This window comes from Chamaea fasciata, unplaced genomic scaffold, assembly GCF_029207755.1.
Source record: "Chamaea fasciata isolate MVZ Bird 193981 ecotype frontalis unplaced genomic scaffold, bChaFas1.0.hap1 SCAF_5, whole genome shotgun sequence".
NCBI lineage: Eukaryota > Metazoa > Chordata > Aves > Passeriformes > Sylviidae > Chamaea > Chamaea fasciata.
In genome coordinates, this window is record NW_027094090.1 from 30,193,649 (window position 1) to 30,212,086 (window position 18,438).

Here is an 18,438-nt window from a genome sequence, read left to right on the forward strand (position 1 = left end):
TACTCAACTGGACATCAGTCTAGAATGCAGCAAACTGAAATTCAGAATATAAAAATCCACTACAGAATAAGTGACTGCAGATATTTTTTGTCTGTCTCCCAGCTTTTCTGTGAGTAGTCAAAATCTCTTCTAAGGAATAAGAGCAATCTGCACATGTATATATAATGTATATATAAACTGTACAACGTATTTAGCGAAAGTAATAAACCTTGAAAAATACAGGAATTGGAAGTTTATACATGTGAGTTTTATTGCAGTGTATATCTGTTCAGCTAGATATGAGGGCTTGACCTATGTGTCTATGCAAGTTTTGAAAAGGAACTAGTTATTTTGAAAATATTCTATATAATGCAGGGGTCTGGAGAGCAGGAGTGTAAACACACACAGAGTTTCTTACAGAACAGAAGAAGAACATCCTTGTTACATTTGCAAACAAGGAACATGCAACTTCTGAGTTATATTCCGATATTTATGTAACTGCTATTTATGTAACCACTATTATTGATAAAATAGTCACTTAAACAGTTGCTGCTCTACTTTGCTTTCCTGTAAATCAGTTTTTTTAAAAACTCAATTTACTGTTTTCCTAAGTTTACACTGTTACAAATAAATAAGAGAGAGCTTACAGACTCTGAGTGACTCTCCAGCATTAAACTCTGCAAACTCTCCAGGTTAAGCCTTGCTGCATATCTTGGATCTCGAAGTCTCTTTTACTTACATTGTAAATTTTAATTCCAATAACGTACTCAAATTTTAGCTGAAGTATTTCTCACTGCCAGCAGTCAAAGGACGATAACTGTTCACAGAGCCCAGAACAGACTTTATCAGGGTTGATATATCTCACTTCTGATGGTGGAGAGAACTGAAATGGGATGCAAAAACCAAAAGCACACAGAATTCTAGCATTGTAGGAAGCTTTCCTTTGGCATGATGTAGTGTCTAATATGTGTTCTCATATCAATACACTTAGATTAGTGACATATACCAGTTTGTAGTAGTCTGACAGCAAACAGAGTCCAATCTTCTGCCTGACAAAGATGACTGAAGAAAAATATAGCTTTAACCTGATATCCTGTTACATTCCTTTGCAACAGTGGAACTCAGTAAATGCATTTCCAGGAACAGCTTTTGTACAAGGCTGCACACTAATGCCAGCAGACAAGACAGCTGGCAAACAATCATTCAAGGCCGTGGGCAGGTTTCTCACACAGCTGTCACCAAAAGTCTGGACTGCAGCTTCCAGGTGGAGAAGAATGGATATGGTAAGGCTAACTCAACTTATGAACTCAGCTCATAATAGTCAGGGAGGTGTGACCCCAAACTAAAAGTCTTGCATCTGCTGAAAGTTATAGTGTTAAAATCGAAAGCAGCAATACCATTCATTTCCTGGAAATCCAGAGTCTGTATTTTCATCATGAAAAAAAAACCACACCATTTTTCTGTGTACCAATGGTAGCAAGAGCTCTGCCCACAATAGGTTTCCAAGACAATGGGCAACCTGTAAGGAAAGCCTGCCTCTTCAATAATCAGTGTCCTGGGCTTAGATTGTCTCTTCAATATTTGTAAATTGACAAGTATTTGCTTAGACGGAATAAAAAGCAGTGACAAAGTGAAAAATAAATGTTTCCATTTCAAACTTAATCATATCCTCAAAACATTACACTGAAATGATCCAAATAATAGATATTCTTTTCCTAGCATGAAGGCGCAAAATATGTAACAGTAAATAATTTCCCTTTCAGTAAATTACAAAAAGGTCTCTTTCCTCCCTATTTTCCCTCTTTCTTCCTTTCCTTTTTCCTTTTTTTGATATTTGTCTTTCTTATTTTTCATTTCTCTTTTTCTTCCTCGCCCCCCCCCCCCTTTTCTCTCTTTCCTTCTTTCTTTTGTTGGTTCTCTGTTTTCCGTTTGTTTGGGTTTTGTTGGGGGTTTTTTGGGGGGCGGGGCGGGGTTAGGGTGATTTTGGGGGTTTTGTTGTTGTGAGGGTGGTGTTTCTTTGGTTGGGGTTTTTTTTGCTTGTTTTTTGGGGGGTTGCTGGTTTTTTTTGTTTGGCTCTTTTTTGTTTTGTTTTGGGGACTTCTTTGTTTGTTTGTTTTTTTTTTAATTTGGTTCGTTTTTTGCTTGTTTGGCTTGGTTTTGGGGGTTTTTGTTAGTCTGTTTTAGGGATTTTGTTTGTTTGTTTGGGTTTGGGGGGATTTTTTTTTCCCCTTCTCTTTTCTATCCCCCTTCGGTGACTGCTTTCCTCTTCTCGGCGGGCAGGGTGGGCGTGCTCTGTCCGTGGGAACGTGCTGCCATCAGGAGGCGGCCTGGGCTCCTCCGGGCTCCTCTCCGGCGCCGCGCCTTCTGCTTCAAAGGTAGCTGCAAACAATCCCCAGCTCTTTGACAAAGCTCCTGGATATATAAACAGCAGTGAGAGAGAACTAATGAGCTACCCCAGGACTGCGTATAAATTATGGGTAAAAGTGACTTTAGTTAAGTGGCTGTTAGTGCCTGCACTGGGTGTGCATGAGTAAACGTGTGTTTAATTGCACCAACGTGACTGCCACACGCTGCGGAATACAGCAGTGGAAATCACTCCACGCTAGTGGTGACTCTTTCAAAACAATCAGGAAACTAAGTGCCCAGATGAAATAACTCTGTACTCTTTCATATAAGATCATAACAATTAGCTATCATCTATCTTACCACCAAAACAGCATATTAGGTTTAGGGATTTTTTTCAGTCACTTTCAGTACCAATTTATTTCTAGATTACAGACACACACACACATGTATTGGGTAGGCATAAGTCACCTAATGCAATTGGAGTCACTGGAGCTACCTCAGTATGAATCATTTGCAGAGCTTTCTCTTAGAATGCCTCTGTAGAAAATGCTAGTTTTACAGTTGCCTTTGCAGTCTCTGATAATTTATTTGATGTTATTTGTGGGAAAATTTAAATATAAAGACAACATTTTATCCAAAACTAGTTAGAAGTTTTCCTTCTTTTTTTTTTTTCTTTTTTTTTTTTTTTCTTTTTTTCTTTTTTTTTCTTCCCCTGGAGAAACGATCTACCCAGTCCTGGACTATTCAGGTAAAATCCTGGACTTTTCCATAAAGATCCATTTCTACAGGCAGACACAAGCAATTATGACAAGCAGTCTGTAAATTAAACATACTCAGGTTTGCCAGACTGTGAGCCTGGATTCTTTCCCTTGCTTTTCCTTGGTCTGTCAATGATTTTTCCTGTGGTCCTGAGAATTTTTTAGCCTAGCTATGCCTTGTGATCCTTATATCAAGATCAACTAAATAATTGTCATGAATTATTAACCTATGTGGTACTGGAAAGGAGTTCTGAAGCATAATGGCCTCTCCCTTCAGCCAAAATGCCTAATGGCATCTCTTCTGCTGGATAATGTAATAACGTCTGCTGAGGCTTTCTAGTAACAGCTTCCTTCTGACAGTGGTGAGTGACATTATAGGATGAAGCAACCTACAAATGCCACCTTCACACTGACCATCTCAGTACCATCACAACACACCCCATTTTATACTCGTGATAGATTACCTGTTTCCATGAAAAGCCAGCCCATATATGACAAGGGAAAGGGCTTATCTTTAGTTCTGATTAGCAGTATATTTCACCTTAAAACACTCAGATATCCATAGCACCAGGCAGACACTTGGCTCCTTCACTGCATGCTGAGACCATCTGATGGTGGCCAGTGTGGCAGCAGAAAATGGGGGAAACGGCATGAAGTTCCTGTGTGCTGGCAGGCACAGCTGAAGGGTCCCAAGCAGCCAAGGGAAGCCAGAACACACGATTGGGCTCTGCCCATATCCCTGCCCTCCTGCAGCCTTCCCAAAAATCAGGCAGATCCTAGCAGTTGGGCTTACTTGACAGGCATCACTCCTGGATGAGGCAACTTCGTGATGTTCAGATATTCAAAGCCCACGACATTTGTATGGCCATACCTATATCAAAATGTAAATAGAAAGATTTCAAGGAACACTCTATTTTCTTTAAAACAATTTTCAAGTTTTATTAGCTTCTAATAGGCAGTCTTTTTTTTTTTTTTTTTTTTTTTGTCATGCTGGTATGTATTCTGAAACTATTTCCTTTACTAAGTTGTTCTATTCACAAGTGGTGGCAGATCTCTCTTGAATTTGTGAGAGCGTTGTACCACTGGCCATAACCAAAGCCAGAACCACCTGGTAATTCATTCTTAATGAAAGCATATGCTTGAAAATCATCATTTTGCTTTATTTTCTGTCTATACCCTATGGGTTTCAGCAGCTTTCCATGTTCGTCTCTTGTTCTGCGCTTCAGAAATTATGAACATTAATAAAATACTAAGCCTAGTATTTTAAATACTAAGCCTAGCCTGGATTTTCAGGGCTGTGTGCAACTACAGAAAGTTTCAAAGAGCTCTAGGAGATGGAAATTCACTGAAGAACTAACTAGTCCCACAAGGCTAAGGCTGACAAATGCACAAACAAACTTTACAGGAGCTGCTAGTCTGTGCTTCCAAGCTTGAGCTTTCTACCTACTTTCACTACAATACACAGTTTTCCTTGGTGACTCATTTCATCTGCCCAAACCTCCAAAGGCTTTCTGCTACAACCACCCTTTCCTCTCTTACACATCATGGTGTAAGGAGTCTCTTTAAACTTAGACCATTTTTGTCAAACAGATGCTCCATGGGTGCTGGCCCTTTGATCTCACAAGAAAGGATGATTTTTTTTCTCTTCTGTCAATGCTATGAGGAAGCTTTGCAGATTATGAAGAAAGAAGCTTTCATCAAGGAAGCCCAAGCTACTGTACAGGCAAGAAACTCACCAAAGAAGGAGAATCTAATGCTCAAAGCCAGACCTAGTTGGCCTTCATGGTGCTTCCATGACCTCTTACAGGTCCCTATAGGACCAGAAAGAGAGTGTATTCCTGGTGTTCAAAGCTTCAAGTGCTACTTCAAGCCTGGAAGCAGCCTTAATCTTCAGAATAAGGGTAAGATGGAGGTTCCTTCAGGCTGACAGAGGTAAGAGCTCCTGGGCAAGACATCCTGCTCCTACTGACTGGGAAAAGCTCGTGTCCATGGAGAAGTGCTACTATCACTGCCCACTTAATCTCTCCTAGCTCCACATGAAAGCAGGAAGGAGAGCTGGAGCTGTTTTAGTTGAGGTATGAAACAAGCATAGGCCATAATGATATTTACTTGTTGCTCTTGTTACTGTTATTCCTGGCATAATACATTGAATTTCACAGGAAATTATGGCAAGATTCTGGGGACGGATGCTTTTTTTTTTTTTTTTGAATGTGAACTGCTATTCAGTGTTTGGAGTCTTAATGGAAGTTTCCTTCAGAAAGAAAAAAACAATGTTGAAGTTAGATACTTGTCTGACTTTTTTCCCTTTAATGTATAAGGACTAAAACCAAAGATTTCAAAAAAAGGCCAACACCCTATTCTCAATTTTAAAATCCTTGCAGTAGAATTGTCATGGAAAGATGTCTCTGGCAACTGACTTTTTTTGAGGCTACATGCCTAATACTCGCTGTGGTTATTTCCTTGCTTTTCTGATGTTTCTGTGTCAGCCTGTGACAGTTTTGCAGCTTCTTTTCACATTTACCTCCATCAAACAGTGTCCACACCTCTGCATTTTTTTGCAGCCCAAAAAACTATTATTTATCTGGTATCTTTACAATGGTGTATATTGCTATGATCTTGGCAATGGCTCTCTTTTTTTAGTCGTCTAATTCCATGAAGGAGCTTTATTGTTTCCTATATTTTATTCTGAATTAAATACAGCTGTTACAAGCAACACCTGCAAAGATATTTTGTCCAAGCCTTAGCATAATGTACGCTCACCCTCACTGAAACCATCTTTCAGAATGAAATTCTGACTTTGAGATTAGATATTTACAAAGGTTTGAGGAGCTCAGAAAAAAAAAATCTTTTTGCATTAGTTGGGTATATCAAAGGCAAAAGATCAGACTATGGAGTCAGAAATGTTGTTCTTCTCTGACAAGAACTGTAAAACCAGGTCAAAACACTGTATCATGTGGCTGCAAGGCAGGCATTGCAGGCAGTCTGTGAATTGCAGACAGAGCTGGTGGAGTTCAGCAGCTCGGTTTATACCCCTCATGATCACAGAGACTCTTGTCTTAAACTGGGCTTCTTCCTCCATCAGCACATCAGTCTCAGCTCACAGCCAGGCATGCCTTATCCCTGGAAGTCCAGAGGAATGTCCCCAGAAATATCTGGGGAAAAGTATGTTTAGGACAGTCTGTGTGACCAGGAGAGTTATGTCTCTAAGGGCAGAGACATCAGAAGCATGTGAAGGTTGACTTCTCAGGTCCTACATAAAGACTCAGGCACGGAAGGGATGAAAAGGGACCAAATTTCCCTCCCAACAACATAGAGGTGAGCTCCACCAAGGACTATCCCCTTCCTCTGCCCCTGCTAACAGAGAGATGGATGGATTCACACAGTCCTGAGAAATGGGATGGGAAGGTTTAAAATTCCTATCTCCATCCTGAAATATTGGAGCTCTCTGTGCAGCTCTCCAAACCAGAGTAATGGGATCTTTTCTTTATGACTTATACAACCTCCTGTGTCATAAACCAAGCCCCAAAAGTGAGATGGACTGGAGATTGGAAGGGGAGGGAGGGGATATGGGTTTGATGTCAGCAGGAGCCCCTTGCTGGCAAATGCAAAGGGTAGGTCACTGCCATGGCAGTGCACTGCTGGTCTGTGTGCCAAGCTAAAATGCCATGTTCTCCCTGTCCTCCTTCTCTCATGTATGACCTTGTCTTACAAAGGTCTTGCCAACAATCAAAATATAAGCATGCATTGGAAAACCTCAGAGAAGTTAATAGAATTGCATCCCCAGGTAGCTGCAGCATGTGTGTGCTGTTCTTAAGAGCTGCCAGTCACATTTGGAAAGAGAAAAATCACTCTGCAGAGACAACCAAATCCAGCATGGAGCAAGACATTTATATTCAGTGTCTGAGAGTAAAACCACATACAAAATATTCAGTGGCATAGATGCATCACTGACAGAAATGATCAGGGAAATTATTTTATAGAAGTTTCGTTCTCTGTTGTAAATAATGTAAATACTGCAAAATAGTATAGATTTGTTTGTACTACACATGCACAAAGGCTGCTGTTGAAAAAACTTCTACATCTTGACACTAACTGCAGTTACATTAAAAAGTGCTATTTTCACCATAGGACCCTTGCTTGGAACCTCTTCAGAGAAGAACCTGCTCAGTGTTTTGCTTTAGCCACACTATCCTGTATTTACTGTGGTCCATGTGCCGGGCTGTGTTCAACTTACCTTCCCAGGGCTCTGCTCTGACACTTCTCTGAAGGGAATCTGTCACAAGCACTTATTCTTAAGGCTTCCCAAGGCAGGGCTCTAATATTATTTTACTTTTAGCTAGTTAAGGCTCCATTCCTGAGAACACTAGGTATCATGTAAACCTTTTTGTCCACATAATAACTATGTGTAATTACGTTATTTTTGTTGATGCTGTTGTTGTTATTTTTCCATAAGACTGGTGGGATAAAAGGAACATGATAAGACTGGTGGGAAAAGATGTTTCATGGAATATAAACTTAAGTACATACAATGCGTAAACCCACTAAGAAAGTGCAGACGGCCAACATTTGGCATTTCCTAAAGTTTTCTCAATTAAAATCACAGCCATTTCATGTTGTTTAACTATTTTTAATGTCATTTTAGAAAGAGTGACAAATAGAGTAGTTTGACATGCCACATTCTTATGGCCAAACCAAGTTGCTTCTGCTTAAATATCTGCAGCAGAAAATAATGGATTATTGAAAACAATTTTAACAGAATTAACATAATTAATTTAGTCATATCCAGTTAAGGGAGAGAGTTTAGGAGAAACTGATGTTTGCAGTTTAGGCATGCATAATTTAGAAGCAAAGCAATCTCCTAGCAAAAAGTAAATAAAGTTAGTGAGCCAGGCCTAATATTAGACTTTGCTTAAATAGTTCATGTACAGGGCAATTGGAGTGTATGGCCAACAACAACAGAAAACAGGTGACCACAGCCTCTCTGGGGGTCCTGGGGTGTAGTGAAGGCTCCAATTCACATTGCACCCTGCCCATAAAGAGATGAAATCTGTGCTGCAGTATTTATTGTATCTGTTTAGAAACTGATCATAATTGATGGAATACAAAAACATGGTGGTGAAATTGCAAATAAATAAGTATTGAAGGTGCAGATACATGTTTCTGAAAGTGAACTTTCAAGTTAATTTAAGCAGAGTTGATTTTTCTTGCCACTTGTTAGCCGTTAAAGGCTGTAACTCTATCCATGGCTGTGCAGGGCAGCCACAAAATTGGTCAGTGAAGAGGTGAACTCTTCACTTGAGCTGTGGTTACTGAAAACCATCAGCCACTTTCAGGGGAATCAAAGTTGCTGATGGCAATAAAAAGCCATCCCTGGTGTTCTGAGGGGATATCACATGGCAGAGAACCAACTCATCATTGAACAGTAGTTCCCACAAATGTATTTCTGTGAGTTAATGTGATTAAATGGGCTATCCAGGTTAGCCAGTGTGCCCCAAACAGCCTGAATTTACTGAACTGATTAATTTTAAATTATTTTGAAAGGGCCACAGCAATCATATAAATTAGTCTCTGCATAGTTCAGTACCATGTGGAAAATAACATGCAGGGCCATTTTGGGTGCTAAGGGCATGTTGGCTTAGAGAGAGAGCAACTGCTCAGGACTGCTACCATTCTATGTAGTTCCTGGACTGTCTGGTTGGCATTTATTCAGCTCATATCTTCAGCAAAATAAGATCAAAGCTGTTCACACCCTTCTGTGCATTGGCGGTGATCTGTCACATCCCCATATTGAAACATCAGATATAACAGAAAATGTTCTTGTGGTATTTGACTTTGGATCCTCCTAATTTCCAGTTTATCTAATCACTTTCCTTCAGAATGGAAGGTTAGAAAAGTAAGAATCAAGAAACAGTGACTTGGTGTCTCAGACACAAGTTTGAGAATGGTCACATCTGTAAATGGGAAGGAAAATCTCTTGCTTTGAAACTTTAATTTCCAACAGCAACAAGCAGAGTTGCTGTTCACAAAGCAATTACCATGGCTTCAAATTGCAGATCTGGAAAACTGTGGCAAAATGTTAGATAGATTTTTCTGGTACTTTGCAGGATCACAGCATGGATTTGGTCACTTCATGATAACCATCATTCTGGACCCTGTGGTTAGGCATGTTGTTTCTCTAAGGAACTTGATGGGTATAGCACCTTTCAGAAGGAAACTAACGTTTAGATGGAAGGGGAATTGTGACAACCTTTACCTGGAAAAGTTTAAGCCACAGATGAGTATTAAAATTTGCTGTGTTTTCTCTGACCTGAATACAATGCCTGATGTGAAGATGCTTCTGCTGCAGCCTATGGTGGTCAAAACAAAGAGGAGCCTTAACACAGCAGCCTGAGGAACATTTCTGCCTTTCCTTAGAGGAAGTCAACAAGTTCCTCCTCTGCATTTTTAGCCTTTGATCCTACAGTGCTTGAATCCAACTAGAATGGGAGTCAGGACAAATCCTCATGCTATTGTTTGTACTTTTTTCCTACAGTGAGTCATGGGCCCTTTCTGAGTGTGGGATAGGGCCACAGTCTCACCTTTAGATTGACCTGCGACTGCTAGTTTTCACCTCAACCATCAGGTGAGTGCTTTTAAAGACTTTTTTTTCTTGTTCGTGTAATTTTATGTGCCTGCATTTGGGGGATGAGAACAAGGTTCTGTTTTATTCCTGTTTATCTCACTCTTGAGTTTCTCTGGATAATAAGTCAGAGGCAAGTTGTTTGTAGATGTCATTTCACATCTCAGTTGTGAGGACATCCATGTAAAGCTACATTTTGCGCTTGTTTATCCTCTGCAGTTCTGGTGGGATTTGATGGAGGAAATAAGGTCGGGATGCAGCTCTCTGAGTCCAATCCCGCCGCATTTATTCTGGCAAAAAATGCTTGTGGGCTTCCTCCTCTCAATACCCCATGCAATGGAAGGAAACATATGCTCCTCCAAGTGACCATGGAAACTGGTGCCTTGGTTTCCAAGGTGATTTTCTGGCAAGTGGCCGAAGGAGGAAGCATTAACAAAACAGGATCCTGGGCAGCAGAAAGCATCCACATTCCTGGCGATGCAGCAGCCTGCACTGAGGACAAAGCCACAGAGACAAACAGAAAACTCCTCATTTTAAAATCACCTTAGGTGTCAAACACCTGGCAAAGGATGGGTAACTTGGTCTGTGGTTCCAGCTTCCTCACACATCTGTCTGTTTCGCTTTCTGCTTCTATCTGGTGAATGAAATCAGTCTTACCCAACTAATATGTTAGGGCTCCTATAATCTCACTTTCAATAGAAAACAAGGAAAGCAAAATAACACAAGGAGAGAAAAAAAGAAGCTGCTTAAAACGGACTCATAGCTTGAGGTAAGGAAATTCTTACATTCTGTGTATATCTATATCTATATCTATAGATAGATATAGATATGAGTGTATATGTATATATAGATACATATTTAATGCTTCATAGTAAATAAGTGTGGTTTTCTTTCTTGCCATTTGCAAGACATGGAAGACATGTGAAGAAAAAACCAAATGTCTTTCAAGTGCAATAAAAATACTTTGCAGAGAATGTGGGTAATCCTCCTGGGGCTCCAAACCAGCATAGAACAAAACCCCTCCTTTCACATTCTTCGGGAGGACCAAAACTCTCATTGTTTGCCTGTCAGTGTAATTCCTTCTTGGAGTAAATTTGAAATACAGTGATGTGCAACATGACATAACAGAGTGGAGGAGGAGGAAGGACTGGTGACAAGATCATTTCCTTGTGCAGCAAAGGGGAAGGGGAGTTTATACAGGAGATATATGTGCTCCTCCAACTCCTGTGCAAGTATTAAAGCCTGCCACAGAATTCTCTCACATCATCAGTTGTGGAGTCTACTGATTTATACCACTTACATGACCACAAGCCAGTACAGACATAACATTTAACAGTGGAACAACCCAGAAACAGCAATGTTACTGAAAATTACATGAAAATTAAGACCATCCCTAGCAGAAGAGCAACCCATCCTGATAGAAGAAGTCTGATTGGGAAACAGAAGAAAGCCATTTAAGTGTTAAGTGTGCAATTGTACTCACACTTTCAGCTATAAGTAAAGCCTTATGAAGTTTGATTGCCAGGTTTTCATTAATGCCAGAAGGTCCTGTTCTATCCCTGCAGGATACAGTTATTGACAAGTTATTTTAAGAATGTTTCATGGCCACAGGATAGAACCAAATCATCTTTAAAAGTGCTGGGAAGTATTTTGACATTAAGTCACTTACCCACATGTGGGATTTATTTCAGAATTCCTCTTTCTTCCTCTCTCTTCAACTTTTAATGGAAAATCTGTGCTTGCAAGTGGTGGGGGAGACGTACAACAGCAGTCACCAAAAGCACTTTACCACAAATACAGAGCTTTACTGAAAGCATGCAGAAGAAGCACTTGCTTATCCCTCTGGAATTGCAGTTAAAATGAACATTGGCTGAAGTGTTGGATGGATCAGCCACCACACTAAGGGGAGATGATGACAATGATGGCAGAGGATGTAACCTGCATGAGTAACTGCCAAGACAGCCCCTTCTGACCTTCTCATTGATAAACTCCCATATGCATCTTTTTTCACCAGATAAATTCAGGTTTTTCCTGAAAAAATATCTTTTCCACTGATAATGGAACGGTAAGTTTGCTACACACATTGCTGACTGGGTTCTACAGAGTGGAGCTTTCTCAGTTACTCAGGGAAGATTGTCTGAGTAAGCCAACATGGAAATAGAAAGCTTAATACATTATTTTATCAAAAAATAAACTCTCATGGCTTCAATGAGCAAATTTATAGAAACATTCTCCTTTTTTGATGTTTTTTGTGGCAGCTGCAATAAAAAACTGTAGTATTACCACAATATTATGGTCACTCTTCAACTTTTCCAGTATGTTTTATCTCCTTATGTTCCAGAATTCACAAACAATTTAATCTTTCCAGGATATACATCTCTTATTTGAAATTAAAAAAAACTGTTAAAGACTTCATTGAAATATATATTTTTTTGTAATCTGAACACTCAGCTATGGTTGTGTCATTTCCATCCTGGTTTACGTCAGAAATTTTTTTCCCCTAGTGACTGAGAAAGTGACACTGTAAAAAACACTTAGCAACAAGTGTGGCAATTTATCCTTTACTTTCCCAACCAGAGCGTACCTGCACTTGGACACGATAATGATGCACAGCATTATTCAAATTAGTTTAACCATTTCAGTGGGGTTCAGGTCAGTACTAAATGCAGCTCTTTGCATTTTTTCAGAGCACTAAGACAAAACCTTTTGGCTTCCCTACAGGTGTGGGCCATAACTTCCCCAGCAGTCAAATGTGATGCCCAAATACTACAGCTAGCTCAGAGCAGCTCAGTGTATCCCCAGCAACACGCAGAAGTCGGAGCCCTGGCTTTGAAAGACCTGGCCAGGTTAGTCACGTAGCTCACCTGGACTAACCAACACACGTGGGTGACTTTGCCTTCCCCATCTGTAGTGTGTGTGCACTTGCAAAATAAGGCAGGATGACTAAGAATATAGTCTCTCTTGAAGAATGAGTAAAATTTGCTACAGTCATTTCCTGTGACTTAGAGATAGCCAGACAGACTTGGGGCTTTTTTTTTTTTTTTTTTTTTTTTTTTTTTTTTTTTTTTTTTGCAAGTAGAATTTAAATATCTAGAAAAAAACTAGAAAAGCACACTGACAAGAAAATGACTGAATGTTATTGTTCATAATTCACCTTTTGAAATAACCTCATTATCTCCCTGAAGTTTAAATATTCTGGACTATCTGAGTTCAGATATTTGTGTTAAAAAAATAACTCTGAGTCTATTATTCTAAGATACACATTGGCCATGTATATACACCTTTCCTAAGAATTAAAAGCTTGGTATTAAACAGGTTAGAAATATCAGACAAAAAGTTTGCCAGATGATTACCACATCTACTTCCCATGCTAAGGACACCCAGTGAAAGAAGAAGGCAGGAGGAACTCATAGGTAGGAGTCAGCAGAAGACTTGGCAGCCCTTACCAGACTTCTGCATCAAGTAATTACACACGCCACTGGTCTGAGATCCATTTTTTATATCCTCTTTGATATTTGTAGCTCACATTTCCTTGGTAATTGTTATTACCAATTCACCTCAATAGAGGGCAAAAGAGACTGAAGTTGTCATCTCAGACTAGAGGCTGCATGCAAGAGGGAGAATTAAGAAATCTGTGAGGATTACATGCAACTGGAGATATAACCAAGGTAAAAGAAAAATACTAGACTTTTACAGAATTTGGGTAATTTAATTTCCCTTAATGCTTCACTGCTCTCCCTATCTGTGAATCAGACTGAAATAAACACAATTATCTCAAAACTCTTCACAGTCATTTTTTCTCCAGGTTTGAACAGATTGCAAGCACTAACTTAACAATACCAGGAAAAATATATGGTGTGGTCAACTGGAAGTTTCTTCTACATTTTCTTTTACTGACTTTTAATGTAGCAAATCTGTGAATAATTTGGTGCACTTAAGGGAATTTCTTGTGGAATGACCATTTTATTAAACATATGTAATACTTTTATATATATTATTTATTATTTCTTTAGTTAGCTTTTATCTTCTCTCTGATTTTGTTTTTCCATTATAGCAGGGGTTTTGCATTTCAAATGATCTCTGATCTGTTACTGAGTTTCAAAGTTTCAGTAATGGTGTAAAAGTTACCTGCTTTCAGACACAAAGGCACAATACCCCTGCAGTTATTAAAAAGTCTAATGTTTTGTGAAATGTGGAAGGATAGACTTTTTTTGGTCTCAGGGATAATTATTTCTTTCATTCCAACTGAGAATGCAGAATAGGAAGACAGCTGTGTTCTCTGCTCTGCAATGAATCCATCAGTGATGAACCACTCCAACTCCTGTATCCTTAAAGAAATCTTCACACAGTGATACTTGTCTCCGGCTGGTTTTTTCCCAAATTTCATGTGCACTGATATAATTTGCCATAGTGGCATTAATATCTTTCAATAATTGATAGCTTTCCCACAAAACTCCCTCCAAGGTTTTTTTTTTTTGGATCACACTTGACCTACCAAGTCCTCCAAATCTTCCGACTGTTTGCTTTCTGCATGCTCATGGACTTTATTCTGCTAGGCCTGTGGTTTAGGCCATAGGAATTTTGTCCCCCAGCAGTTTGATGATACCAAGAAAAACACTCCTATCCAAAATTATCTTGAAAAATAACAAAGAACTGATCAAATGAGGAAATATTATAAAAACAAGGGTAAAAATGCCCACTTAGGAACAGAAAATCAATTACAGAAATACAAAATGGGAAACTGCCTGACAAAGAGCTCAGATGCAGAAATTAATCTAAGACTTATTGCAGAGTGCAATAGAAATATGAGTTGACAACTGTGGGAAGACAAAAATAAAAATTGTTCCTGTGGACATGTTGGAAGGAAAATCACATCCAAAATGGTACAGTAATAGTATTCACTGTGGATGAGTTCTTACTTGTAATACAGTATTTGTTGTTGAGCACGGTACATTAAAATAAAGGGTTAGGCAATGAAAGAAAGTGCAGTAGAAATATTAAGAGGACAAAAATGAAGGATGAGTGGATATAACTGCATAAGCATGATAATGATGGATTATATTCAATTAATAAACAGACCGTATTCATATAAAAGGAAGGGCATAGTTCCCAAGAGAAAGCTCTAAGGTTCTTTCCTGCATTTACCGTTCCAGTCAAACCAGACCACAGATTGCGTGCCAGCATAGGACTTTACTTCTAACAAAAGAAGAAGGTAATATCATATCACATCACATCATGTCACATCACATCCACCATTCCTTTTATTTCCAGCCCAACTATAAGACAGACTGCGGCCTTAAAAAACTCAGACCAGACTTGCCTAAAATTTATGGAGGTGGAAATAAGCAGCAGTCCAATGCAAAAGAATCATGTAATAGTGATTTTTGGTTCTTGGGTACAAAACTGTCCAAAAATTAGTTTGTCACTGCCCAAGGGAGATGATGAGGACCTGATACCTGGCATCCCTTCACAGAATTGCAGAATCACAGAAGTACTGAGGCTGGAAGGGACCTCTGCAGGTCATTTTGTCCATGCCCCTTGCTAAAGGAAGACCACCTGTACTGTGTTCAGGTGACTTTTGAATATTTCCAAGGATGGAGCTCCATGGCCCCCTGGTCCTCTGTGTTGTATACAGGTGACCCTGCCCATACCACTTGTTGGTTCTTGCAACTCTGTGGATGTGAGAGGGTAAGGGAATGCAATCATTGAGAAAAGGACTGTGAGTGGGTAAAGCCAATGTACTTAAGAGATTTTGTAAAACGATATCACCTTCTCCTACCATAGATTCTCACACTGCATTTTTTACATTAACTTGTAACAGAGAAAAGCACACACAGTGATATGTGCTGGAAGGATGCAAGACCTGGATTTGTGTAATCTGGACGAGAAAAGCTTCAGAGGCATTAAGGTGATAGTTTTCCATATGTAATACATCATTATGACAAGAACAACAGCCAGCTGTTCTCACAGATGCTGGGAGAAAGACCAGAAGAAAACTTCAAATGCTGCAAAATTTTTTTGGCAATGTATTGACAGGACTGAAACTGGGGGCCTTATGGACTCCCCACCAGAGGATGTGAAGCACATGATGGCAAATACTTGTCACCAGTGTGTGGATATGTTCAAACCTGCCTTACTGCTTGGGGCTGAACCAGCGCAGTGACTGACAGCAAGCTTCTGATGCTCAGTGCCAGATTCTTTGTCAAAGGCCCTGTGACTCAGAGCTCCTGGTGCCAGCCCAGATCCACGCCAGTTAAAGACTTGGTGCCTGCACCAGAATTTTGTCACTACTGGGCTAAACAATCCCTTTTACTCTCCTCCTGACCTATATTGTTTCAGTTGCTATGAAACCCCTATCCATGGAAGCAATTTTTCCACTGGCTCCATGGACTGTTTCTCACTGTCTCTGTTTCTCACTACCAGGAATGTTAAAACAGTTTTATTTCTGCAATAAAATTGAATACAGTCATGCTTGAGCTGGGGTGGGGATTAGTTAGCCTAACTTTTTCATTTCACATGACTTTTGAAAAACTTGGCTAGAACTAACTCAACTGTAATTATTTGAGTGGATCTTTTGCTATTATCCATCTGACAAAGAGATGGCAGCAGGGTGGTGCTGTTGCATTTTGGTCTTCATTTCCTTTTTTTTTTTTTTAAATCTGTTTTTCAGAAGTAACAAAACTGAGCTTCTGAAGCTTTGGTGTTTGACCAAAACTACACATAGAAATATTTGCATCCGGTACAAAGTCAAAAAACAAACAGCTATGCATTTTCCAACACACATGCATTTCATGTGAATTTTACACACAATATTTCCCTTGATTTTTAAGGTATCTGCAAAACTCAACTCTGTAATCTATGAAATTGAACATTCAGGTATTGAAGGCTGAATAAAGCCTACAAAATCTTCATGTTGTGTAAATGCTGGGAGAAATCTTTATGCTGGGAGCAGGAGGCAGATCCTTTACCTGTATTTTTAATAGAATCAAGTTAAAGAAATCCCACATTTTGTTAAAGCCTGGTTTTGAAGTGCTCTTTTTTTAACGTTGCTATTATTGGATTATATTTTCATTCATTAAATGTGAAAATGGGAAGTATGTAACCAAGGTAACAATGATGTCCCTGAGGAGTATCAGAATGCACAAATCTCATGTCACCATCCTAAACCAAGCTGTACCTTGTCTGTAACAATCCCTGCCCTCTTCCCATCATTTATGAAACAAGATCTCACCAGCCAGGACCACATTTTGGGGAGGATCTGCAAGAAAAAGGGGGCAGCTGAAGATTACACAATACAGGTATTTAAAGATGTTACTGCAACTGTGTGCCAGGCACATCAAAAACATGATGTGTCTGCAAATGAGTCATCATGGAGTGAAATCTGGCTAGGAGCAGCATAACTCACTCTCTCCCCATAACCTCACGAAGTGTGAGACCTGACAGGCAGTCACAGCAGTGAGTAAGGCACGTTCTTCGATGGTCAGAGGCAGATTGGATGTGTCACAGGGCAGCACACCAGGTTTCTACCTCAGCACACTAAAGAACAAATCTTGCTATGCATCATTACCCCCCACTGGCTGTCCTCCCATCATACTGCCCTCCTTCTCTGGTTCAGTTCTGTGAGTCTTTCCTAATCTGAGTGAGAAAAACACACAATGTCAGATGGCACAGATAATGGTAATACCAGTGAGGCATTATCAACAGGGCAAGAGCAGTAGCTTCTATTCTGGCAGTTTCAATCATGCCTTTGCAGACCACTTCTGTCTTTAAGCAGCCTATGAGAGAAGGTCTTTGCCAAGCAGAGCCATTTCAAAACTCTGCAATTAAATTTCTGAACTCATTTTTTTTGCTGAAAGTGCTTGCACTTAGACTTCCTCTAATACCCTGCTGTGACTCTAACCCACAGCTGACTGACAACAGATAACTGTATCAACAAGTGACAAGCTTATCTGACAAATGGCTTTTCATCCAGTTTCTTGTATGTACACTTTAAACATCCTGGGTCCTGTGAGTCATTTTGGTATCAACAATAGACTGGAGAGTAAAAATAGATTGCTTATAGGGTTTTTCCTGCTTTCTGCAGGAAAAACAAAAAAACCAAAACAAAACAAACAACCTCAAATGGTATCTTGTGCGTCTTGTCTTCTCCTTTTCCCAAATACTGCTCCTCCATTTCTTCAATCCATTTTTACAGTCATATTTCCATTTCTTCCCACTATACCACCTCAGCCCAGTTCCTGTCCGGGCACTCCTCCAGATGTCTTGCAGTTTTAGGAACCCTTTCCTTGCCCCTGGAACCAACACAAGTGAGTAAACGAGTATATTGCTGGGCACTAAAATCCCTTTTTGTAAGTACTTCTGCCCCCACAGCATTCCTGCATTGTGACAATTCTGCATTCTGTGTTGCAAAATCCTCCTAGGTTGTGTCTGGAGGAGACGATGGAGATGAGGACAACCTTTTCCCTGTGAAATAGTCAACAACGAGTTGAATACATTACTAGGGCTCTAGAGATTGGCTTTTTATTCAGTCCTTGAGCATTCCCCCTTCAATTTCCATTACCTTTTCCAAATAACTCTTCCATTACTTGTTGCTTTGGAGCTTTTTGCATATGTAGGCTTCACATCTTCAGCAGCATTTAGCAGCGGTTAGTCCTCCAATGCTCGCGTGCATATTTTGACGCATTTCTAGAAGACCCAGGGCTTTAAAGGCTCCTGGCGCTCCCGTTGGCCGCGGAG

The 18,438-nt window shown here is 39.8% G+C and overlaps 1 long non-coding RNA gene across 1 annotated transcript; it reads right to left on the reverse strand.

Annotated features, from left to right (window-relative positions):
- Positions 1–225: 225 nt before the first annotated feature.
- On the reverse strand, positions 226–18,420 carry LOC136289385 (uncharacterized). The gene is made up of 3 exons (XR_010720785.1): positions 18,263–18,420; positions 3,877–3,954; positions 226–2,391 (listed from the first exon to the last, which is right to left on the reverse strand). It is a non-coding gene; the product is annotated as an uncharacterized lncRNA (long non-coding RNA).
- Positions 18,421–18,438: the final 18 nt, after the last annotated feature.